This window comes from Taudactylus pleione, unplaced genomic scaffold (assembly GCF_031769625.1).
Source record: "Taudactylus pleione unplaced genomic scaffold, aTauple2 ptg000609l, whole genome shotgun sequence".
Taxonomy (NCBI): domain Eukaryota; kingdom Metazoa; phylum Chordata; class Amphibia; order Anura; family Myobatrachidae; genus Taudactylus; species Taudactylus pleione.
Genome location: NW_028285011.1, coordinates 9,363,105 through 9,390,179, shown reverse-complemented (window position 1 = coordinate 9,390,179; position 27,075 = coordinate 9,363,105). Strand labels below are relative to the sequence as shown.

Here is a 27,075-nt window from a genome sequence, read left to right as displayed (position 1 = left end):
AAACACTCTTGAACCTGCCCCGCCATCACCTGAAGCAAGAGGTTGTGACGCGGTGGAACTCAACCTACTATATGCTTCAGAGGATGGAGGAGCAGCAAAAGGCCATTCAAGCCTATACATCCACCTATGACATAGGCAAAGGAGGGGGTATGCACCTGACTCAAGTGCAGTGGAGAATGATTTCCGTGTTGTGCAAGGTTCTCCAGCCCTTCGAACTTGCCACATGTGAAGTCAGTTCAGACACTGCCAGCTTGAGTCAGGTCATTCCCCTCATCAGGCTTTTGCAGAAGCAGCTGGAGAAAGTGAAGGAGGAGCTAAGACAGAGTGATTCCGCTCGGCATGTGGGACTTGTGGATGAAGCCCTTCATTCGCTTTGCCAGGATTCCAGGGTGGTCAATTTGTTGAAATCAGACCATTACATTTTGGCCACCATGCTCGATCCTAGGTTTAAAGCCTATGTGGTGTCTCTCTTTCCAGCCGACACAAGCCTGCAGAGGTGCAAAGACCTGCTGGTGAAAACACTGTCAGCTGAAGCGGAACATGACACGTCATCATATCCTTCTTCATTTTCTCCCGCAACTTGGGCTGCCAGGAAAAAACTTATGTATCCTAAGCAACCCGCTGGCGGTGATGCAGGGCAGGCAGGACCAAGTTTGGACATCTGGTCCGGACTGAAGGACCTGACAACAATTTCTGACATGTCTACTGTCACTGCATATGATACTGTTACCATTGACAGAATGGTGGAGGATTACATGGGTGACAGCATCCAAGTAGGCATATAGAAGGGAGTGGTTACCGCGCTCAACCCCTGGATGGTGTATGATGCTTGTGTGTCTATAGATCAAACTGGTATGTGGGTTATAATGTATTTTATTAATACAATACGATATGGACTTTTATGTGTCAAAGAATAAAGTCACAGTGTTACACACAAATATACAAACATACAAGTGAATACATTCTGAATGGTACAGTTGCAGTAGGTCAGAATAAAGTATTAACACAAGAATATAAATGCCTGACCGGAAGTAGACGGCAGAGTGCGGTGTCCCGCAGTGCTGCTATAATTATTTGGCATGAGTATAGAATAATGAAGTAAGTGGTTAGTGGTGAAAAACAAGGGATATGCACGATCCAATAAGGTGCACAGATTGTATATAGAAAAAAATTGTTAAAAGGTTGAAGAAACGTGGCCAGGAATAGTTACTGTAGATGATGGTAGTGGCTGTTAATGCACAATAATTTGGATAGCTTGAAGAGTGAGGTAGAAACAGAACAGGGGGGAGGACAGAGTGTGAATCAGTCTTGGCAGAAGTGGATCAAGTACCTTTGCAGATAGCCTCAGTTCCGGTATGCCTTATTCGGATGGGGCGCTGGATGGTTGTCAGCTGGGGTAGTATGCCGGCTTCCCTGCAGTGTGGGCTGCAAACGATGTGCCTGATGTGGCCGGATCTTTGGGCACACTGGGCTGCCTGGATGTCGGCTGGTTCAGTCTGGCCACGGCTTTCCTTCTGTGGGTTAGTCGCGGGGGGGACCGTTCCTTCCTCCTAGCTGGTGGTGCTGGGGACCACTGGCCTGCGTTCCTCCTTTGCTTCCAGGTAGGCGTCCGGAAATCCCGGTCACGTGCCGCCGGGAGCTGGGGCTGCTGGATGGTACTAGTCGTATCCTGCTCGTATTTTCAGAGATTGTGGGTGTGTCCCAATGCATTTCGGCTGGGTTGGCCTTCCTCTGGGGGTGTGGAAACTCAGTCTCATCGGTGTCGTTGGTTTACAGTGGTGCATGGGTCGCCCCCTGTTCTGATAGGGTGGTGGTGCATGAGACTGCCCCCTGTTCTGATTGGGTTAGGGGCTGGAGGTGAGGTCTCCTGGTTATTGTAAGTGCATTGTCTCCTGTTTAATTGCTTGGCGGCCATCGTTCCGGAGTCTCTGTATATTTCAGCTCCTATATGCTTACTGCATTGTCCAGCCGATGGGGGGTTAATCGGCCATTTTGTGGTGGTTGACTGAATAAGTAATATTCATGCTTGCAGATTGTTGTAAGTGCATTGTCTCCTGTTTAATTGCTTGGCGGCCATCTTTCCGGAGTCTCTGTATGTTTCAGCTTTTATATGCTTACTGCATTGTCCGGCCGATGGGTGGTTAATCGGCCATTTTGTGGTGGTTGACTGGATAAGTAATATTCGTGCTTGCGGATTGTTGATGAACATCGGGGGTAATTATAGACAGTATAAAACAACCTGCATGGATAAATTAACTGGTATGCATAATAAATGGAAATAGTGCTTGCACGTGTGTAGAATCTCTATTTGCAGATTATAGATCTCACTTCGTTGTCCACATTTAGTCCTCTTGGGGTTATTGAGTCTAGGTGGATGATCATTCTTAATTCTTCTTTGTTAATCAGGTTGTTGTAGTCCCCCCCTCTCCATCATTGTTTTACTTCTTTTATCCCTAGTAATTTCATTTGAGCTGGATTGCAATTATGGTGTTCCTTATAGTGTGATGAGAGAGGGTGTTCCTCGGTGCCTTTTTGGATGTTCCGTATGTGCTCACATACTCTTGTTTTTAGGGGCCTGATGGTTCTTCCCACATAAATTTTTGGGCAGGGGTATTCTAGTACGTAAATTAATCCTTTTGAGTTGCATGTTAATCTGTCTCTGATCTTGAAGACAGCTTGGTTCCCTGGGGAGGTTATTTCTTGGATTGGTTTTGTGCTTCTGTTTTGGGTGGTCTTACAGGCTTTGCAGGTTCCACAGTAGTAGAAGCCTCCTATTTTCTTGGTTGTTGGTATTGTTGTTTGGATTAGGTTACTCGGGGGAATGTGGTTTTTAGTTAGTTTCATTTTGATATCTGGTGCCCTACGGAAAATTACTCTGGGTCTTGATGGGAGTACTTCTGCTAGGGTCTCGTCTTGGAGTAGTATATGCCAGTGTTTCAAAATTGTTCGTTTGATCTGATGGGCATTTTGATTGTATCATGTGATGAAACTTATGTTTGTGTTAGAGTCTGTTTGTTCTTTTGTGAGTTTGTATTCTAGTAATGGTTGTCTATCGGCTTGTCTTACTGTTGTTCGTGCTTGTTCAATGGTGTTTGGGTTGTATTTTTTTTAGGTGAATTGTGATTTTAGGGTAGCACTTTGTGTGACATAATCTCTTATTTTGGAGCAGTTACGTCTTAGTCTTTTAAATTGGCCTAAGGGGACACTTTGCAGCCAGTTGGGGTGATGTCCACTGGTTGCCAGGATGAAGCTATTGACATCTGTTTTGTGTAAAGTGTTAGTATGGATTGTGTCATCTTCAATAAAGATATTAAGGTCAAAGAATTCGACTTTGGTTCTGCTGTAGTGGGAAGTGAATATTAGGTTATTGTCATTGTTGTTGATGTATGTGAGAAATTTGACGAGAGATTCTTCCTCGCCGTCCCAGATGAAGAATATATCGTCAATGAATCTTACCCATAGGACGAGATTTACGCCAAGCTCGCTTTGGGACCAGATGTATTTGTTCTCCCATGTGCTCATTTGCATAGCTTGGCGCAAATCTCGTCCCCAGTGCTGTCCCAGTGGTCTGTAGGAAATAGGTATCGTTAAACCATACATAATTGTGTGTAACAATGAACCTTATGCAGTCTGTGATGAATTTGTTCTGTATTTCTGTCATGTCCGGGTTAGTGCTAAGGTGGTGGCTGATGCTTTCTAGTCCTTGTTCATGGTTGATGATAGAGTATAGTGAAGTTACATCGCTTGTCACAAGCCAATATCTGTTGTTCCATGGTGTTCTGTGTAGTTTATTTAAGATGTCTGTAGTGTCTTTGATATAGGATTTCTGTGTTTTGACATAAGGCTGTAAGAAGGTGTCTATGTAGTGGGACAGGTTTGAAGTTAGGGAGTCAATGCCTGAGATTATCGGTCGGCCTGGTGGATGTGTTGGATTTTTATGAATTTTTGGCAGGTAATAAAATACCAGAATGATGGGATGTTTTATGTCAAGGTAAGTGTATTCTTGGGTGTTAAGGATTCCTATTTGCAGGCCTTGTGTTAGTAGTGTTTGTAGTTCTTTTTTGAATTGTTCGGTGGGGTCCCTTTTCAGTGGTTTGTATGTAGACTAAATGTGGACAACGAAGTGAGATCTATCATCTGCAAATAGAGATTCTACACACGTGCAAGCACTCCACACACCAGCCTATACCGTAATCTACCTTCAAGTCCAAACACTAAAAATGTAAGTGTGACATTATCATAATCCAACCCACACTCCACATACCGAGACTACTAATCCTCACGAGTCAGTAATTCTATAGGAGTATATCAATTATGCCAGTCCATATACAACTACTGCACAACATAAGTTTATCTTGGTATGAATACCAATATGTCATGTGATGTGCACCGATATGGCTATCAGCATTCATGCAGAACCTATTTCCATTTATTATGCATACCAGTTAATTTATCCATGCAGGATGTTTTATACTGTCTATAATTACCCCTGATGTTCATCAACAATCTGCAAGCACAAATATTACTTATCCAGTCAACCACCACAAAATGGCCGATTAACCCCCCATCGGCCGGACAATGCAGTAAGCATATAGGAGCTGAAATATACAGAGACTCAGGAAAGATGGCCGCCAAGCAAATAAACAGGAGACAATGCACTTACAACAATCTGCAAGCACGAATATTACTTATCCAGTCAACCACCACAAAATGGCCGATTAACCCCCCATCGGCTGGACAATGCAGTAAGCATATAGGAGCTGAAATATACAGAGACTCCGGAAAGATGGCCACCAAGCAATTAAACAGGAGACAATGCACTTACAATAACCAGGAGACCTCACCTCCAGCCCCTAACCCAATCAGAACAGGGGGCAGTCTCACGCACCACCACCCTATCAGAACAGGGGGCGGACCCATGCACCACTATAAACCAACGACACCGATGAGACTGAGGCCCTTATTCAGAGGCGGCCAGAGGATGCAAGCGGTTGCTCAGAAACTGGGCGGCCGCTTGCATCCTGACCGGCCGCCTCTGTTTCGGTCGTTAGGCTGTGGGTTTACACCCACAGCTCTAACGACCGCTAGGGTGATGGTCGCGATGGTCATAGACCATCGCGACCATCGGGGCTTACGACGAGACCCTAAGGTAGGGTCTCACTTGTCGTAAGCCCCGGAGAGCTTCTGGCTCTGTCAGAGCCGGAAGCTCTCCACTGACATCACTAGTGGGGCCTCCCCCAAACAGCAGGCATTCCCATGGGAATGCCTCAGTTTGGGCTGCCACCCCCGCCCCGCCTTCCAAACGGGGCGAGCTGTCAATCAACATCGACAGCTGACCCCCTTTGGAAAGAGACCCGCTACGACAGGCGCTGTCGGTCGTAGCGGGTCTCACGCATGCGCACGAAGGAGCCAGCTCTCTCGTGCGCATGCGCACTGGACAAACATTGAGGCGGCCGTGCGGTCGTAGACCGTAGGGCTGCCTCTGAATGAAGCCCTGAGTTTCCACACCCCGGATGCCTACCCGGAAGCGAAAGAGGAATGCAGGCCAGCGGTCCCCAGCACCACCAGCTAGGAGGAAGGAACGGTCCCCCCCGCGACTAACCCACAGAAGGAAAGCCGTGGCCAGACTGAACCAGCCGACATCCAGGCAGCCCAGTGTGCCCAACGATCCGGCCACATCAGGCACATCGTTTGCAGCCCACACTGCAGGGAAGCCGGCATACTACCCCAGCTGACAACCATCCAGCGCCCCATCCGAATAAGGCATACCGGAACTGAGGCTATCTGCAAAGGTACTTGATCCACTTCTGCCAAGACTGATTCACACTCTGTCCTCCCCCCTGTTCTGTTTCTATCTCACTCTCCAAGCTATCCAAATTATTGTGCATTAACAGCCACTACCATCATCTACAGTAACTATTCCTGGCCACGTTTCTTCAACCTTTTAACTATTTTTTTCTATATCCGATCTGTGCACCTTATTGGATCGTGTATATCCCTTGTTTTTCACCACTAACCACTGACTTCATTTTTCTATACGCATGCCAACTAACTATAACAGCACTGCGGGACGCCGCACTCTGCCGTCTACTTCCGGTCAGGCATTTATATTCTTGTGTTAATACTTTATTCTGACCTACTGCAACTGTACCATTCAGAATGTATTCACTTGTATGTTTGTATATTTGTGTGTAACACTGTGACTTTATTCTTTGACACATAAAAGTCCATATCGTATTGTATTAATAAAATACATTATAACCCACATACCAGTTTGATCTATAGACACACAAGCATCAAATACACCATCCAGGGGTTGAGCGTGGTAACCACTCCCTTCTATTTGCAAACCTAAGAGGACGAGGCACCTCTGTTCTACTCGCAGCACACCCTGCAACAACTAGTGACAGTTATCCAGTGCGCAAGGGACCCATTACTCGTCTATCCAAGTAGGAATGTCAGACAGTCCGTACCTGTACTGGCAGGAAAAAGAGGCAATTTGGAGGCCCCTGTACAAACTGGCTCTATTTTACCCGAGTTGCCCCCCCTCCAGTGTGTACTCCGAAAGAGTGTTTAGTGCAGCTGGGAAACTTGGGCCTGATTCTGAGCCGCTCGCTATTTGCGGTCGTTCGTTCCAAAACAAGGGGTGGCTATTCAAATGAACCGTTCGCTCATTGCGGTCTGTTCACGCCTCTAAGTCTGAACGAGCGAGCAAAACTTGCGGTTGTAATTTTGAAAAATACGCCCCCTGGCCGCTCGCACCATACGTCATGTCCGCTATTTATTAGATTAATCGAGTACATCGAACAGCATATGAACTGCTCGCTATTCTTGTGGTTGGTTTTTCCTACCACTATATTGTGAGCAGTTCTGACTATAAAACAACCAGGTGACGTGGTGAATGATGCTGCTGTTTTAATTATGCACTCCCTTAAAACGCCCGTTTTGACCTTTAAGCACGCCTGCGTTCTGAATTCCACTCCCCGTTTTCAAGCACCTTCCCCTGTTACCACCCACATACGCCTCCTCCTGTCACTCAAAATAGCAGGCATTCACTATATAGCAAACAAACGATTTTCGGCCGCACTGACTGGTTCACACATGCGTATTACAATCCATACGCATGCGCAGATGAGCGAACATCGGTCAGAACGAACGAGCGGTCGCTTACGAGCGACTCTGAATCAGGCCCCTTGTCAGCAAAAGGCATAGGAGGTTGCTTCCACAAAATGTGGAGAAGATGATGTTCATAAAAATTAATTATCAACTCTTCCAGGGAGACCAGCCTCCAGAACGTACAGAGGGACCTGTGGTGGTGGATTCCAGCAGGGACGAGTTAATACTCTGTGAGGATGAGGATGTACACAACACTAAAAAGGGTGAGGAATCGGTGGATGAGGAGGATGAGGACGACATCTTGCCTCCGTAGAGCCAGTTTATGCAGGGACAGATTAATTGCCAGCTTGTTTTGTGGGGGCGCAAACGAACCAATCATTTCAGCCACAGTCGTGTGGCAGACCCTGGCGCTGAAATGATTGGTTTGTTAAAGTGTGCATGTCCTGTTTATACAACATAAGGGTGGGTGGGAGGGCCCAAGGGCAATTCCATCTTGCACCTCTTTTTTTTCTTTGCATTATGTACTGTTTGGGGCCTAGTTTTTCAAACTGCCATCCTGTCTGCCACTGCAGTGACACTCCTAGATGGGCCACGTGTTTGTGCCGCCCACTCGTATCTCAGCATAGTCATCCAGCTACCTCGGTGCAACCTTTTGGACATAACACTATTGTGAGGTGTTCAGAATAGACTGGAAATGAGTGGAAATTGAGGTTAATAATAGAATAGGACCAGAAAAACCCACAAATTATGTGATTTTAGCTGTTTTTATGCTTTTTTAAAAAAAAATACAGATCCAAAACACAAAACCCAGAACCAAAAACATGGAAGGGTGGTTTTGGCAAAACCAATCCAGATCCAAAACACGAAGAAAGATCCAGATCCAAAACCAAAACACAAAACACGAAAAGTGGCCGGTGCACACCCCTAGTTGTTACTGGATTATTCTAGAATAGGGACGGCCATCAGAGGGGTGTCCATTGATGATTGCCATCGATGGGTCCCTTGGTGGTTACCATCAATGGTACATAAACCATCTATGGTGAACAATCGATGGTTTGCAGTTGCACCCCTCGATGGCCACTGCTGATGTTGGGAATGGGGCCAAACAAAAAAGGGGGCGGGGTTAAGATCCGTCCCGTCCAGAAAAAAAAAGTGTATCGGCTGCTACTTGTACATCGATGGCAAATAACCATTGGCTTTCTGTCATCGATGTTAAAACTATTCGACATCGGCCAGAAACCATCAATGATTTTGAATCATCGATGGTTGATGGCCAATTCTATTCTAGAAGAGTGGTTCTCAAACTCGGTCCTCAGGAGTCCACACAGGTCACATTTTCCAGGTCACCCAGCAAGTGCACTGGTGTATTTATTAATGCCCCCATACATCAGCAATTGATTGCAGCAATTGTGCAATTTTCAATCGTGTGTATAAAAATCTTTCCCTTTTTCAATCTATTGTGTCAATTCTGCAATCTGCAATCGATTGAAAAAGGGAAAGATTTTTATACGCAATCGATTGCAAATTGCACAATTGCTGCAATCAATTGCTGATGTATGGGGACCTTACCTCACTGACACATTTGAAAAGATCAACAGTTGGAGCTAATGATTTCATCTGTGATTCTTTGAGGAGAACTGGAAAACATGCACTGTTTGGGGTCCTGAGGACCGGGGGCCTGATTCAGACCCGGTCGCAAGTGCTGAGCGCTCGCAACCGGGTCGATGGTGGCCCACAGCGCATGCGCACGATGGAGCCGGCTCCGTCGTGCGCATGTGCGAGACCCGGCTAGCGACGGGCAATCCGTCGCTCCGGGTCTCGCACCAAAGGGGGCGAGCTGTCGATGTTGAGTGACAGCTCGCCCCCTTTGGTGGGCGGGCCCGGGGGGGTGGCTGCTCAAATGGAGGCATTCCCGAGGGAACGCTTGACGTTTGGGGGCGGCCCCACTGACATCATGAGTGATGTAAGTGGAGAGCTTCCGGCTCTGTTAGAGCCGAAATCTCTCTGGGGCTTGCGATGAACGAGACCCTACCACAAGGGTCTCATCGCAAGCCTGATGGTCGCGATGGTCTTGACCATCGCGACTATCATCATGGCTTATGGCCACTCGCTATAGCTGTGGGTGCGGCCAAGAGGCCGCTCCAAACAAAAAACAAACCGACCCTGATTCAGAGCGAGCGGCTCTGAATCAGGCCCCGAGTTTGAGAACCTGTGTTCTAGACGATATACTGAAGTAATGTTGTTGTTCACATACAGTAGATGCCTGTCATGTCTGTATGCTGTTGAACTTGATACTAGTTTATTATTATAAGCTTTTACCACAAGAGTTTCCCAGTGTGTACCCACTATGAAAGAGAATGATTTGATCTAGTAAATACCAACCTCTGCTAACAGCTCTAAATGCCACACTAGATGATGCAGTAGGGCAGTAGGGCTGACAGGAGTTCGCATATCAAGGGTACACACTAGACGATGTACCCGATATGAAGATGGGCCGTAGAACTGCGCTTTCGTTGACCAGAGGCTGGTGTGTTGTGGTTTCAGGGTGCTGCACCTTTGTGTGGGAGTACCTTTCCCGCACTGAAAACGTATGGGGGTAGGGGGGGTAAGGTGCGCTCTTCCTGCTAGTAGTGGTGATGGTGATGACTTGTGTGTGTTTGTGAGTGGTGTTAATTAGAATGTTTCTTCTGGTGGTGGTGGTGTTTTGGGAGTGAGGAGGGTGTGATTGGGTATGGAGTGTAGTTTGGAGTAATGTGAAAAGGGGAATGGAATAGGATCAAAATGAGGCCAGCGAGACACAGTAATTTGGGGCAAATCTTTTATTGAGTAGTCACAATGCTGCTCTGTTAAGATCCCGGGCAGGTGGGTGGGGTTCAGTGATGGGTGGTGATGAGACTGGGGAGGTAGGTGGACCCTTTTAGGGGGCTCCTTCCCGTGCGGTTCAGTGACCTTGCACGTCACCCCTGCTGGACCTATGGTCGACAGTCTAGGAAGTCTCGGGGGGTGGGGGGATATGCAGAGTGGGTTGGAACACCTGTGCAGCGTCCCGCGTGTTGGTGTGAGTCTTGGCAGTACTTACCTACCGGTAGGTTTTTTGTTATGGTGATGTAGGTCAAAGTTGCGGCCTTTGCAGATAGGTTGGAAGCAGCAGGTTTGTTGGTGAGCTGGATCAGCGTGTTGCTGGTGTGCTGCAGGTGCACGGCTGTTCTGATTGGTCAGCGACCGGAGTATGCAGCTGAAGTTGGCTCTTGGTCGTGCCGCTGGTGGTGCGGAGCCAGAGGTGTGGATGGGTGAGCCGCTGGGAGGCTGGGTTGCAGCATGTGTGCTGGGACCACCCCTGGGGGGTGGTCTGCCTGGGATACTGATTCAAAAAAAGCCAGGGAGGAGGGGGGATGTGGAAAGTGTGACTGGGATGGAGCTGGTCACTGGCGATGTTGGCTGGGCGGACTTGCGGCTGGATGTGCGGGATGCTCTTATCACTGGCGGTCCATGTGGAAATGGGGATCGACGGTGGAGACACCCCTGGCCAGGAGTGAGTTGCTGAGCACGCCTGGGAGCAGGGGGGGAGAGAGGCTGGTCCGGGGTGGAGCCGGTCAATGGAGGTGTGAGCGGTGTGGACCAGCAGGCGGGTGGGCTGAGAGCTTTCTGCACTGGTTGTCCCTGGTGGGGATGGGGATCTTTAGTGGAGGTCAGCCTGGATCGGTGTCGGGTTTGATGTGAGGATCTCCAACGTGTTTCGGCACAGGTGCCTTCTTCAAGGAGGTGGAAATGTACCCGATATGTCTATTGTGTACTCAGCATAAGAAGGTCACTAATGTAGTTTCCACAGCCACAGCACAGCCACTACCACATTGGTTACCAGAACCTGGCCATCCACACATCCTACGATCATGGAGAATTTGGTCCTATGACATTCCTTTCTCTGCTTAATATGAACTATACCCCAGTACTGGGAATTAGTGAATGGCCTTTCTTGAATACCTTCAACTTAATGACCGAGCCTTAGTAGCGACTTGTCAAGTTGCATTTTTATGATGGGGGAGATGTACTAAGCCTTGAAAGTGGAGAGAGATTATGTACCAACCAATCAGCTCCTAACTGCCATTTTCCATACATAGTCTGTAACATGGCAGTTAGGAGAAGATTGGTTTGTACTTTATCACTCTCCACTTATAACTTTTAAAGGCTTGGTACATCTCCCTGGATGTGAGAGATGGACTTTTAAATCCAATGGAGCTTATTATACAGAACTGTAAAAGACATTTTTTGTGTTTGTGCTGTCACCAAGACAAGTGGACCTGGTAAAGATGGGGAATGCATACGGGCCCCCTCCTCTCTAAAGACACCCCAGCCACCTACCTGTACGCTGGGAGAGACTGCAGTGGGGAGCTTCTTTAGCTCTATTACTTCTCACCACTGCAGCACTCTCTGCCTGTCCTCAACTTCTTTCTTCTGCCACCTCTTCTTCCAGCCAGGCATCTCCTTGTTTGACTACGCCATCTTCTGGCCTCTTCTGTAGCCACCGGAGCTCTTCACCGTTACTGCGAGACAGTGATGCCTTGGAGAGGCAGAGGGTGAAAGGAGAGAGAGGGTGATGGTGAGAAAGTGACACAGGGGAGAGGCAGAGGGTGACACGGAGAAGCAGAGGGTGACAGGAGAAAGTGCATGGGAGGGGAAGTGGGTGAGGCAGTGGTAGATGGGGAGAGAGTGGGAGACGGAGAGGCAGTGGGTAACAGGGAGAGGGTGACAGTGAAAGGCAGTGGATGATGCCAGGGAATGGGTGACAAGGGGAGGCAGTGGGTGATGCCAGGGAATGGGTGTCAGGGGGAGGCAGTGGGTGATGCCAGGGAATGGGTGACAAGGGAAGGCAGTGGGTGACACCAGGGATGCAGAGGGAGGGGGGGGGAGCGGGTACTAATTTCCCAGGCCCGGGCTTGCTGGAGGGGCCCGGCAGGGGCCCGGGTCGAACGTTGCCTCCGCTCCCTTCTTGCCTGTCAGCAGCCCAGCACACGCTGTGGCACAGCTGATTCTAAAGATGAGTCAGTTTGACTCATTATATAGCTACCGTCGCTAGATCCATGAAGACTGACAGGTGCCCCCTCCTGAATCCGCCTTTGCTGCTGCAGGCCAAATCAAGGCTGCCGGGTTGCAAGCTTCAATCAGCTCATGCCCAGTTTTACCCATTGCTGCTTCTTGGCTGGCGCTGGTAGCAGACATCTGCTCCCAGCTCCCGCTGCCACTTTCTGCCGCCACTGGAATCTGACATTTGATCCCAGCGTCGGCAGCTGTACTGCGTCGGGCCCCCCACAGCTCCCAGCTCGCCTCAACCAATAAACACCTCTGGCAACCAACCAAATTCTAACTATTATCTTCTAGAAGGTGTTAGATAAATGATAAGTAGAATCTGATTGGCTGCTATGGGCAACAACTCCACTTCTAAAAACCCGCACTTTAGTAAATATACCCCTATCTATCTTCCTTTGAATGGGATGTAGTGCATATCCCCGCAATTGGGATGCCGATGCCCAGAATTCCAGCACAGAAATCCCGACACTAGTCAGAATCCCAACGCCAGCATCCTGATGGTAAGTATTGTTGTGAGGGGGAGGGTTAGGCTTAGGGCTTAGGGTTAGGCACCATGGGGAGGGTTAGGCTGCTGGGGGGAGGGTTAGGTTTAGGTTTTGAAAAGGAGGATTAGGTTTAGGCTGCTGGGGGAGGTATAGGTTTTAAACTGCGGGGAGGTAGAATTAGGTTTAGGGGTAGGGGTACGGTTAAGGTTAGGATATTTACCTGCAGGTGTCAGTATCCTAACACTAACCCAAACATTTTTTGATTATTACAGAGGTTAAGTTACCTCCAAATTGTTATTTAAACTAGGGATGTGCGCCGGAACATTTTTGTCGGATTTGGATTTGGTTCTAATTCGTCATCCGGCTTTGGATTTGGATTTGCCAAACTGTGGTGACTGGCTTTGGATTTGGATTTGGATTTGGATTTTTTTACAAAAATTGAAAAAAAAAGCTAAAATCACATAAATTGGTCTTTTTTTTTCTTCCTAGAGTATTATTAACCTCAATAACATTAATTTCCAGTCAATTTAGAACACCTCACAGCTTATAATATTGTTTTCAACATTATTGGCCAAAGGTTGCAGTGAGCTCACTGGTTACCAAGTGACAGAGCAGCGGCACAATGACACAGATACCACAGTATAAAGCACATCTATGACACATTGCCACACAACAGTGGCAGAAATGAAAAGTAGTGCACACACCCAGTGGGGTAAGGCCAGCAGAATCAGAGTACTTGTTTACAAAGTGGGCTACGGCCCAAGGAGTCACTGTGCACAATCTTATTCACATTACACCACACATAGGGCCTGATTCAGACCCACTCGCAAGCGGCTGTCCGCTCGCAAGTGGGTCGATGTTGTGCTCTGCGCATGCGCACGACAGCGGGAGCTCCGTCGTGCGCATGCGCCAGACGCGACGAGCGGAGGACTTTCATTCGCTCGTTGTGTCTGATGAAAGGGGGCGTGCTGTCGATGTTGATTGACAGCACGCCCCCTTTGGTGGGCGTGCCTCCCTGACGGGGGCGTTCCCACGGGAATGCCTCCCGTCAGAAGCCGGCCCACTGACATCACTAGTGATGTCAGTGGGAGTGATTTTGGCTCTGATAGAGCCAAAATCACTCCGGGGCTTGCGGTTGAAAACCTCAACCGCAGGCTCCGGCTCGCAGTTTCGATGGTCGCGATGGTCACGACCATTGCGGCCATCAAACTGCACGCTCGTATAGGCTGTGGGTGGTGACCCACAGCTATAAAAGCATCCAGGAGGACGCTCCATTTTTATGGAGGGCGGCCCTCATTCAGAGCGTGCGCTCTGCTCAGAGCGTACGGCTCTGAATGAGGGCCATAGTGCCCCTGATTCACATTACACCATAAAGTAGTGTCTCTAATTTATGTTACGACACACAGTAGTGCCCCTTTTACACAATGCCCACAGTAGTGCCCCTTTTACACAATGACCACAGTAGTATGCCCCCCCCAGTAGTATGCCCCCCAGTAGCAGGCCCCCCCAGTAGTATGGCCCCAGGAGTATGGCCCCCCTCAGGAGTAGGCCCCCCAGTAGTAGGCCTCCCCAGTAGTATGGCCCCCAGTATTATGCCCCCCCAGTAGCAGGCCCCCCCAGTAGTATGGCCCCCCAGTAGTATGCCCCCCCCAGTAGCAGGCCCCCCAGTAGTATGGCCCCCCAGTAGTATGCCCCCCAGTAGCAGGCCCCCCAGTAGAATGGCCCCCCAGTAGTATGCCCCCCAAGTAGCAGACCCCCCCAGTATTATGCCCCCCAGTAGCTGTGCCCCCGAGTAGCGCCCCCGGCCCTTACACACATAAAAAAATAAAAAACTTACCTGAATCCCCGCTCCCGCAGCGTCCGCTCTGCATCCACGTGCCGAGGAGGGAGCCGGAAGACGGAGCTCATGAGTGAGCTCCAGCCGGCTCCCTCCGTGCAGCAGCCAATGAGAGTCTGTGTGACTCTCATTGGCTGCTGTAACAAACACACAGCTTCCGCTGGCGACAGTGTGTGTGTTTGTATCTGTGTAGGGCCAACCGCAATCACAGCGTTCTGCCCTACACAATAGGAGCCCTGATGTCGGATGCTCTAGCAAGAATCCGACATCAGGCAGCCGCCGTTCGGCCCCAAACGGGGATCCGAGTCAGGTGAACACCCGAACAGCGTTCAGGTGGACTCGGATCCCCTATGTTCGGAGCGGTTCGGATTCCACTGAATCCGAACCGCTCATCTCTAATTTAAACTTACCTGTTACTAGCTTCCCCCAGGCATAATTTTAACAGGTATAATAAAATAATAAGGGCTGTTTCACACCTGCTGGTTTTCACCGGCCGGCAAATAAACTGGCATTTTTTGGCCATGTAGTATTTTTAATAATGCATGAAAACAGATGTGTCCTTTCAGACGCCATGTTACAGCCGGTAATATCAACTGACGAGGACGGCTGCCGTGCCATCACTGCAAGTCAGTGAAACAGAATTTCCAATGTTTTCTTTCACTCGCACCGGCTTTTTTTTACCTTGTACCCGCCCACAGCTCCATATGCTGCTGCGCATGGCTATGACTTAAGAAAAACAAACCACAGCATTAAAAATGGCTTAAAGCCGTTGCATGTGAAAGGCACTTATTGCCGGAAACAAAACATCCGGCTTTGGTCTTTTGCTGGCCAGTCAAAACCGGCAGGTGTGAAATAGCCCTATGGGTTGTATCCATGAACAATAAATTAGTAATATCCCCATAAAATAATGAATACATAATATTATTATATATATAATATATATTGTTACCATAATATTGCCCTCTTAATATAATCATGCATTTCTTGCCCCCCCATTATAAAATACTTTTGCCCCCCCATAAGATAATGATTGATCGATTGTCCTCATCTATATAATAATCTGCTAGGGTCTGTCTCATCTCCAACATGCATGCACCGAGGCAGACATGGCCCTTCAAGTGGCCCTTACTCATATATGCCAACCCTCCCTGATTGTCAGGTTGACTCCCTGAGATAGTAGCAGTCTCCCTGTCTCCCTGAAGAGTCTAGCAATCTCCTGCACCTTAACCTCTTTATAAAGCTGTTATATATGAACATTCAATTGGGATCATTAGTATAATCTCCCTGCACTGGTTATAACTTGGCACAGTGATCCCCATGGCTACATGCATTTTCTGAAAAGTATCAGTTTGTTTTCATCAACATGTAGATCTTGCTAAATGCTTTGGGGCTCATTTACATTTGGATGTAAGTAAATTTTATGGCAAGACTCTCAGATGTAGCAGTACACGCCCACTTTATTGCCGCGCTCATAGGTGTTACTTTCACAATCTCCCTGAAATGCTTTTTCAAACGTAGGCAAGTGTGCCGTTACTGCAGTTAGCAATGAGACAAACCGGGACGGAGGACCACTCTGCGCCGGGAAAGGGTAAGTATATATAGCGAGAACGGAGCAGTTAAAAGGCAGGATAGAACAGGGGGCGGGGTACAGCAGCAGGGACAGGACAGGTGGAGCAGTGGGCAGACCAAAGTAAGTCTGTGACCCAGCATATACTGAGTCCAACATACTAGTATTTAATATGTGTATTGTGCCTCTTCCATTCTGAATGGACAGATATAGTAGCTCAAACAGGAGTTTGAGCAATCTCGCCTTTCACTATTACCTGTGTTTCATTTTTCTTGCACTAACCACCAGTGGTTTAGAAACCACCACACATTACCATTACACATCAATGAGTGCTATGTTAGTGACTGTCACTCACTTGACCATTTTAATATTATGTTGATTTGTTTTTTATTTTCGCTGTATGATACCATATAAATAACAGATAAAAATAACAACAGTAATTGCCGACAATGTGTGGCGGTTTTAAAACTGTTAAAAAAGTGAATGTTTAGCATATTTAATCTATATTAGACTGTTAGGTTTTACGTCCTGTCCTTATGTTTCACAGCTCTGTATACTTCTCAGGGCGAGACACTGTGTGTTGGTAAACTCTTGTACCTAGAGTGAATAATCATCACACATCACAATGAATCTCACACTTATGTAACACTGTTTATATGACACTTAAAAGCGATTTTGCTATTTTATATTTACACCACAGCTCTGCAAATTGCCCTCATGATAGAGATATAGAATCATCTCAGCACTAGGATAAGAGAGTAGAATGATCATTTAGAAACATTTTCTTGATTGCTAGTGCAGAATAGGACATTTAACGGTAATCACCTCTGTACTTTCATTCACTGGAAATGAATACAATAAACAGAGCATAACTTCAGTTTCTAGAACATCACTTGTACTCCTAGAATAAGAATATGCAAAAAATTAGATCCTTTTGGGCTCTATTTATTAACATTATTTTTACTAAAATAAAGTGAAAAAGGGTGTTTTCACACCCTTTTCACATTATTTTAGTATCACCTATAGTTATTACAGGGCAATTGGAGTATAATTAGTAAAATTCTACTCCAACCCCTAGTATCACTTATTTTTAGTAAAGCAGATCGCATTTCCCATAATTGTAATGGGAAATGTGATCCGACCAGAGTTACTAAAAATAAATTGTAAAAAAATACCGGGGGAAGCTCTGTGATAATAACGCTACCTGGAGGTGGCGTTATCCAGGGTCTCCCCCGGTTACCGGGCTCCCACTCTGCTCTAACGGGGAGAGCAGAGGTGGGAGCCGGTACCAGTAATCAGCTATGTGGTCTAAACAGACCGCAAGCTGATTGCTGTAAAAAAAAGAAAAAAAAAATGTAAACATTTTTTTTTACTTACCTGAATCCAGGGACCAGTGATCGGGCCTCCGGTGATGGCTCCTCTCCGGTCAGCTGGTCTCCCATAGTGCACTGCGGCCCGGTCATCAGGTGATCGGGTCCCAGTGCAGTATGGGAGATCACCTGATCGGGAAGCCCGGAGAAGATCACCGGAGTCCAGGAGGATGCAGGTAAGTGTAATGAAGGGAGGGGGGGTTGCGGGGGGAGGGGGGGTTGCGGGGGTCCGTGATCGTGGGGGGCGGGGCTTAGCGTCGATGGGGGGTAGCAGTGATGATGGGTCGGCGCATGCGCGGGCTCTTAGTCGCGGTATTTTTTCTGAAAATACCGTGACTAGAGTGCGGATGGGATCCGCAGGGACAGAGCTTTATCACAAGCTTTGTCCCTGCAAGGGATTTATAGTAAATCCCTGTGATATTGCCTGAATTCGCAATGTGAATTCACTCGGTAATATCACACTACAATCCACATTCAATATGCGGATTGTAGTAAATAGAGCCCAATGTGTTTTAAGTATGTACTATTCATACTATTCAGGTGTAATCAGGGCTGCCATCAGAAATTGTGGGCCCAGGACTGACAAAATAGGCAGGACCCCCCTAGGTGAATCAAGGGCATACTTACTAACTTTCAGTTGCTCCTCTCCAGGAGAAGCCCGGAGAGGAGATGCAGCTAACCATTTTAGAGGCGGGGCCAGGCTTTTGCATCATTAGGCCCCACCGCCATTGTGGTATAATGCTGTGAATTACGAATAGAGCCTGTGGATGATATTGCCCATTGATTGTGAATTCTGTGACTCTGGTCAGTACTTCTGTATTTTCTGGGTATGTTATATAATAATGGGTAGTCTTAGCATGTGTGGCTGCCCTGTGTACCTTATTTTCTTTCGTCTTCTGCTCCTCTTTGTGGCGTGCCACTGCTCCTCTGCTTCTCAGTGGTGCACTGCGGCATGACATCATGCGTGCTGCGCCGCAATAAGAAAAAAAACACTTTATTGTACCGGAGACCTTTGCCAGATGGGGGTCTGCGAATCGTCCAGGTGCGGTAGGTATGACTGCCCTGGCCAGTTACGTCCCACTCTGCCGGACCTGCTGTGGCATCCAGGGAACATGGATACGCCTCTACGGGAATCAAGCCTTAGATCAAACCTCTGCCATTGGGGTAGGGGGATAACCCAAAGGTAGTACTGTGGAATGAGACCAGCAGTACTTGGATTACAGTTACCATGAAACAATGGGGAGATTCCTCTCACCCTCTGTAATCAGCAGAGCTTTCATATCCCCCTCCAGTGTGAGTACAGCTAGTGCTGGACAGCACAGTGAGGTAAACGGTGCTGGCAGAGGGGTAAACTGGGTGCCCTGGTGGTGGGGGCTGCCAGATGAGTACAGAAGGTGCCCTGTGGTGCTGGCGCAGAGGGTGCCTTGGGTTACTGACAGACGGGTAAAAAGAATGTCCAGCGCCTGGCTGACAGCAGAGTGGACACAATGGGCGGAATTCAATTGATTCCAGCCCCTATCACGCCCGACGGAGCTATTCAATTCTTGCTCCTGTTGGGCACGATGAGCTGCCAGCGCTACATTTCAGCTCGCAGCGCCTGGGGGATGAGAGCTGAAATGTGCGAAAAGTGACCTGTTTGGGCGCCCAAACAGAACTTTACGTGGTCGCGCCCAGCACTTTGGTCAGGTTTAGCTGCTTTATGCGGCTAAACCTGACCTCTATGGGCGCGAGCAGCGCAAAAAACGAATAGTGGCCCGCGATCTCCTGTCACTTTAGACGGGAGATCCGGACCGCGCAATCAATTGAATTCCGCCCAAATGAGAGGTGGGCTGAGGGTACGTGCAGAGCTCTAGTGCTGGCATGGGTATTAGGGTACTCACCGTCGGTACATCCCCTCATTCTTTGCAACTCCCACTCAGCCTTCTCCGGGTCCCCTATCCATCCTCAGCCGCCGGGTCAGCCATAGTCTCCACCCCACGGCCAGCACCTGTCCCATCACAGCAGCCAGAGAAGGAGCCGATTCCCAGCATGCACCTGGCATGCATGCGGTAGCTGATTGGCGGAGAGATGGGTGTGCCGCCGGGAGATTGGTGCACAGAGATATGATGGATGTGTGAGGTGGATGCGGTTCCGCGGGATCCCTGTCAATCACACAAGCAATCAACGTGGCATGCAGATTGGAGCGGGCCCCCTCTTCACTCAAGCGGGTAGCGCGGGCAGTAGTGGGAGCGGGTGGTAGTAGGAACGGGTGGGTGGTAGTAGGAACGGATGGGCGGGTCCCCCTCCCCTTACTGCAGAGCATCCGGGCCCGGGACTCCAGTCCCGACAGTCCCCCCCTGATGGTGTCCCTGGGTGTAATTATATGTCCACAATCTGCTGAATACATAAAGGTAGTAAATTATATAGATATTATTAGAGATGTGCGCCGACCCCCATGTTTTGGTTTTGGTTTTGGTTCTGGATCTGGATCTACCCTGGTTTTGGATCTGGATTGGTTTTGCCAAAACCTCACCTCCGTGTTTTGTTTTCATGTTTTGGTTTTGGATCTGGATTTTTTCTTAAAAAATCATAAAAACAGATAAAATCACATACAATGGGCCTGTTTTTGTTCCTACAGTATAATTAACCTCAATAACATTTTTTTCCAGTAATTTCCAATCAATTTTGACCACCTCACAATATTATTTGCTTCATCTAGTTAAGGCCAAAAGGTTGCATCCAGATAGCTGGCTGACTAAGCTAAGTGACACAGTGGGTGGCACTAACATGTGGCAGTTCAGTTTTTAATTTCCAACACGGATACAGGGGTCTATTTACTAAGCAGTGTTAGGAGACAGAGTGAAAGGTGATAAGTAAGTGATAAGGTGCCAGCCAATCAGCTCCCTACTGTCAATTTTGAAACACAACCTGTGAGATGACAGTTGGGAGCTGATTGGGTGGCACCTTATCACTTACTTATCACTTTTCACTCTGTCTCCTAACACTGCTTAGTAAATAGATCCCACAGTGTGTTATACAGTGTGGGTTGGATACACCAATAGTGCACTTACTGTGACAGCAGTGTCGGCAGAGCAGGATTGCTGACGGTGTACTCAGTACATGGAATGGCAGTGCTGCGATACTGGCAGTGTCCTCAGTGGAGGGTACCGGTGATGTCGGCAGTGCGGGGGTGCCAGCGGTGTCTTTAGTGCAGGTTTGCTGGCTGTGTCGGCAGTGCGGGGGTGCCAGCGGTGTCTTTAGTGCAGGTTTGCTGGCTGTGGGGCGGCAGTGCGGGGTGCCAGCAGTGTCACAATGCAGGTTTGCTGGCTGTATCGGCAGTGAGGGGGTGCCAATGGTGTCTTTAGTGCAGGTTTGTTGGCTGTGTCGGCAGTGCGGGGGTGCCAGCGGTGTCCTCATTGCAGGTTTGCTGACTGTGTCGGCAGTGCGGGGATTGCTGGCGGTGTCCTCAGTACATGGAGTGGCAGTGCTGGCAGTGTTCTCAGTGAAGGGTGCCAGCGGTGTCTGCAGAGCAGTATCTGCCAGCGGTGTCCTCATTGCAGGTTTCCTGACTGTGTCGGCAGTGCAGGGGTGTTCTCAATGCAAGGTTCTGGCATTGTTGGCAGAGCGGGGGGTGCCAGCGGTGTCCTCAGTGCAGGTTTGCTGACTATGTCGGCTGTGCAGGGGTGTTCTCAATGCAAGGTGCCAGCAGTGTCCTCAGTGCAGGTTTGCTGACTGTGTCGGCAGTGCAGGGGTGTTCTCAATGCAGGGTGCCGGCGGTGTCGGCAGAGCGGGGGTGCCAGAGGTGTCCTCAGTGCAGGTTTGCTGACTGTGTCGGTAGTGCAGGGGTGCTGGTGGTGTCCTCACTGTGGGAGTGTCGGCTGTGTGGGGGTCGCTGACGGTGTCCTCAGTACATTGGGCAGCAGTGCAGGAGTGTCGGCAGTGGGGGATGCTGCCATGTGGGGGGAGCGATCAAGCTGATCGCGCTCCCTACTGGTTATGCGCCGGGCTGAGGGGGCTCACTGCGCCACCCTTACCAGCGCGCAGTGCTGCAAAACTTTTTTTTAAAAACCTAAGGGGGCGTGGCCACACCTCCCAGGATTAGGGCACGCCCCCTTTTTACCGGGGCTCAGTGCGGCTCTTGGCGGGCCTGTATCTACTATTTGTCATGTGCAAAATAGTAAATGGATCTCTCACTGTGTGGCCAGACATTGGGCCACTCTGGAAGTAACATTTGGTCTCCTCTTCAAACATCAGCTGCAGTTATACTTTCAGCTGACCATAGTTGTCTAATATTTCCCTGTTTCTTGGCAAATCTGTTATTTTCTTTTTGTTTATAAATTCTTTGTATAAATAACATTTAGAGAAAAAAGATAGAAACGTAGCTTAACCACTTAACTGGCTAATTTTTTTCCAAAGAAATGCCCAGAAATTGTTATTTTTTTTTTATTGAATTAGGTCAAATTAGTATAAATTATCCAAAACAATTTTATTTTAAAAAATATACTGTATATATTTTTTGAAACACAACATCAATGATATATTGGCCCATCGATGATCGGATCAACGTGACATAGCGGCTTTACATTTCCCCAGTGGCTACTCCTCTCTGCAGCCGCCGGGTGGGGTTCAGTGGTGCTGCCCGATCAGCAGTGATCGTCAGCACAACAGACACTGGGAGAGGGTGTAGGGATGCAGTGGAGCCGGGAGGTCCATCTGCCGTTGATGGTTGGTGGAAGATTATCTTTTTATGTTCTGCCAGCCACCCAGTGGGCGTTTCTGACTGGTCGCATTATTTGTGACCAGGTCAGGGAATGCACAGCCTGGCATAGTCTCAAACGATGCGACCATGCCAGGCATGTGGTTGATACACAAGCATAAAGAAAAAAGCATGAAACATCAATATCATGCTGAGACAGTGGCATTCAGTAAGTAATAGAATAGAAAGAAAAGGAAAGCAAAACAGGAGACAAGGGAAAGGCAAGAGTGGGTGGTAGGGAAGGAAGAGGTACTACCATCAGCACCAGTAGCGTAGCCAGAGGGAGTGCAGGGGTCAGTTTACACAGTGTTGGTTCTAGGCGCTGGATGCAGGTGGTGCCATGGCCCGTTCCGCCATGACACTACAGGCATCGGTTAAAGTGCCTGCTGTGCACCACCCAGCACAATAGATCATGCAGATAGCACTGCTGTTGACCAAGCCATGGCTACTTCCCTCTTCATGTTATGTTCCTGTGCTGTCATCACATCGAGACACTGAAGAAAAGAGGAGCTGCTAAGAGGAGCATGCAGACACTGGGCAGCCAGAAGACAAAGAAGAAGGTGAGTTAGACGAGAACATTAAGGGGTCTATGTACTAAGCAGTGATAAGAGACAGAGTGAAAAGTGATAAGTAAGTGATAAGGTGCCAGCCAATCAGCTCCCAACTGTCATCTCACAGGCTGTGTTTGAAAAATGACAGTTGGGAGCTGATTGGCTGGCACCTTATCACTTACTTATCACTTTTCACTCTGTCTCTTATCACTGCTTAGTACATAGATCCCTAAGGCTGGAAGTGACACAGGAGGCATGAGGCTGGAAGTGACTCTGGGACCAAGAGGCTGGAAGTGACACGGGGCATGAGACTGGAAGTGACACAGGAGGCATGAGGCTGGAGAGAACTAGGGGGAAGAGGTTGGAGATTATTCACTATTGGTATGCTTAGAAGAAAAGGCTGGGCACAGTAATCTCGATTAAAACCCTAAATCTTAATAAGCCGTATTACTGATACAAATGGTAGCAAATTAGGAAATACAGTTTAATAATACAAATTGTTTGATCAGGGTAGTTCACATTTTGCCCTGCCCAAAACTTCTGTAACTATGTATTGTCTTGTTGAACCTTTGTTGAATGATGATGACATTAATTACATTCCTACACAAACAGGCATCTTCCGGACCATGTGATCTCCTACATCAATAGTGAATATCAACTAATGACACTGTCTGCCCAGGGAGAATACATTTATTCAGAGAGTCCATGTTGCATCTAAACGCCATATAGATCAGGTGTCTTTTTATGTAATACAAATAAAAAGCAGTAGTATGGTGTTGTTTTTTTAAGGTGGGCAAGGCGCCAAAGGAACTTTCGCCTTGGGCGCCACTTGGACTAGAACCGGCCTTGCTACTTCTGAATTCACTCATGGCATTTGTGCCTGGCTGATCTGCAGTTCTTATTTTAAGTCCAGGGGGTAAATTTACTAAAGTTCGATTTGAGATTCATTTTTATGAATCTCTTAAATCTCCTGAGATCGAATTGAAATTGAACAGCAAAATCCCTTAGTAAATATCAAATTTACTAAAATTCTCTTTTTGCATTCGATTTTCAAATAGAAATCGATCTTGTTTCATTATAAGAAGGGATTTGATGTCTGACTTTGCATGTTCATTTACAAATCGAACACTAAATCCCACTCCAAAACGAACTTCAAAACCCCAAATGAATAGACCTGCTTCATGCCTTCATTTTCAGTATGAGCAGTTCTATTTGACACAGATGCAAGCATACATCAGTGAGATGCATGTATCTTAGTGTAAAAAGCTTGTTAAGTGTTAATTTATTTTTTTCAAATTACATGGGGTCAGCCTCCGGCTCTCTCAGCCAATGAATGGCTTCCACCATTAAAGTCAATGGTGAGAGCCCCAGGGTTACTATAGGTTAGTTTAGGTTGAGCACGCATGCCTGGGTAGGGTAGCCACTGACCTGCAATTCTCCACAAATGTGCAGTATGGAGGTGCAAAGTGTGTCCATTAAAAGTGGATGCTAGGAATTAGAGTTTTGAGTTGGTGCAAAATTCAAAGTGCCTTCTGTCGGGGTCATAACTAGATGTGTGCGTACTGTGCTGTCACACAAGGTGCAGGTGCCTGGGGACAGCACTGTCAGTGCCCCACGGCACCTGCACATCCTTAGAACATTCCGGGCAGTGCTCTACTTCCTAGAACCCAGCAGCCCGCCTCCTATGCATGACATCATGATGTCACGTATTTAAGGGGCAGATCAACACAGGGAGGCATAGCCCTAATCCCACCCTACATTCTGCCACAACAGATGGCAAGAAATGTCCCTGAAATTCCCTTTTTACCCCTTTATCTCATATCAATAATCTTATTGGACTTCTGTAAAGTACACTTCTAAAGATATTTCCAGTTTCCTGCAAAATGGATATGTAAATCAACAAAATGCAAAAGTCTACATATAAACGTAAGCTCCATATAAACTTATGCTGCATATTAAGCTACATATAAACATAATCATATGAATGTTTCGTATAATATACATTACGGAAATACATATACGCAAAAAAAAAAAGATGTTTGTATAGCACCAATTGTTTCTTTGCTGCCTTTGTCCCCACATAACGGAAGTTCTAACAGTAGGTACACTTGCTGTCTTTCCCTGTGGTGCTGATGTTACTGGATGTTTCTGGAGGAAGTTGAAGGTGGACAAAGCAATATGGGTCTGATTCTGAGTTGGGAGCAAAACAAAGAAAGCAAGTTCTGTAACGTTACACCTGGACAAACCACGTCGCAGTGGAAGGGCTGCAAATACATTTGTTGTTTGTGAATGCAGGGTAAATACTGGCTGTTTTTTTGCATGTAGACCACGAATGTTACACAGCTTTATTTTTACACTGCCATTTAGATTTGGGCACCTCACTCACATCTATATCTCTCTGCCCCACCTGCAGAACAGTTTGGTCTTGTCAATGTGCGTAGTTACTTGTATTCTCGCTTTGTTCCCAATTCTGAATCAGCCCCAATACTGTATTATATGCAGTGTTCTACATAAATTGGTGTGCAGGGGTAATCGGTCAGCCATTACTTGGAACTGGTAATTGTTGGGTGAGGAGCGCTTTGGTGCTGCCTCCATCCTCAGTGCAAACAGATAAGCTGAGCAGGCAGTCTCCAGGACCAAGCGGAGCTCAGTGAGAGGTCTAACCTCTGGCATGCTCTACTGCGCATGCATGGCACCTACATGTGACCTACCCTTCAATTTTTGGGTATACGTCGGACGGGGGTTCCTAGATTCTTCTTTTGTGTACAGAGAGGTGAAGAGGTAAGTATGCAACGATTTCAGGAAAGAAGTTTACAATCTTTTATTTCCACGACAGGTAACGTAGTATTTTCCACTTGTGTCCTTTCTTAGAGTGAACCACAGATCTACTTACAACAGCATCTACAATAACAATAACATTTACTATGTCTATTCACCACACAACCAGTAAATTGGATTTTATTATACAGGCACTTGGCCTCCTGGCCACAATCAGCAACTGACGTCCCTGTGGGATTCAAAGTTGTTGCATGCAACACAAGAAAACACAATTTATCTTACTCACACTACTCCCATAGTAACAGGAATGATAAACAAACTTCAATTACCTTTGCGCATATATTAATTATCCTAACGCTTGCTGGCCAGAAGCTACAAGTTAATATATTAATAACGTAACAAGTCCTCCTGAGTGTGCACTGCGTTGCCCGGGATATTATTTATACGTTTATCCTTAGCCGGTTGAACATGTAAAGTTCCACTACAAGGGATAGGAGACCAACTTGTTCCTAACAGCAATTGATTCCTTATTTATTGTAAACTCTGGCCGAATTGCCAGGAACTGAGCCAAAGTCACTGTCTCTTACTAAAATTAACTGCACTGAGATAAAGTCACTGTCTTTTACTTTCCTGGGCTGCTCTGAGGGGAAGTTGCTATAGCGAATAAAAAAGGGGACTGTTACTTTGTTACTATGCTCTGTTGGCTGTAATAGTCTATGAGCTAGCTCTGTTCTCCCTATTCTTCTTCTTGTAAAGAGGCATCTACTGTAGCTTGCCACGAAGGTTTACTTAGAGGGGGACATAATGCTGTGACACAGTCTATTTCCTTACTGCAGAGCTTTTTCGTTGTGCTAGTCTGTGGGTAGGTCCTCTGGATGAGGTGGCTGCTAATAATTAATCAATTAGGTACTTTTGTATTCTGTCCTTACTCTCCCTGTTCTAGTGTTCAGGGTATATAACTGTAAGACCCTAATCATAGGGACTAGAAGCTGTGATTAACAGACTTTACGCAGGGGTTAACTGTGAGTGCGTGCGGGAAGGCAGGATTGTTCATATGGCCAATAGTCTCTTACCCCGCTCCGTTAAGCCCCAGTTCTCTCTCTCCTTTATTTGCACACAGGGTCTTGCTCCGCCTCCGGTGGGCGTCGGCCTCCAGATCCCTGCCTCCGCCTGACGGGACTGTCCGTCTTAAAGTCTCTGCCTCCGGACCCGCCTTCGCCTGACGTGACGCCCCTTCACTTCCGGCTGCCTCCTTATTCAGCTAAGGACACTTCCTAGATGCCGCTAGTGTCTCTCCCTGCCTTCCGACCACCGGCGGACACCTCTCGGTCGATCAGGTAAGCTCCGCGCAGCCGCGTAACAGTCAGCTTTCCCCCAGCACTCCGGAACAACTGCGCACTTGTCACGCGTATGCCCCCTTTTTATAGCAGTCTCTTCCCCCTCGTGCTCCTCTCAACGGGCCATTACTCGCGTGCCGTCTCTCCCTATAGTACAAACAGGGCACTCTCCTCCATATTCTTGCCCTTGGTAGTGTCCCGTCCTCGTGTTCCC

The 27,075-nt window shown here is 47.7% G+C and overlaps 1 protein-coding gene across 1 annotated transcript in view; it reads left to right on the top strand.

Moving 5' to 3' along the window:
• POU3F3 (POU class 3 homeobox 3) overlaps positions 1-26,791 on the top strand; it is a 220,709-nt gene extending 193,918 nt beyond the window's left edge. The window contains exon 4 of the transcript XR_015871965.1: positions 26,645-26,791. The gene's annotated coding sequence lies outside the window, so the exon portion shown is untranslated. The remainder of the gene's footprint in view (positions 1-26,644) is intronic.
• Positions 26,792-27,075: the final 284 nt, after the last annotated feature.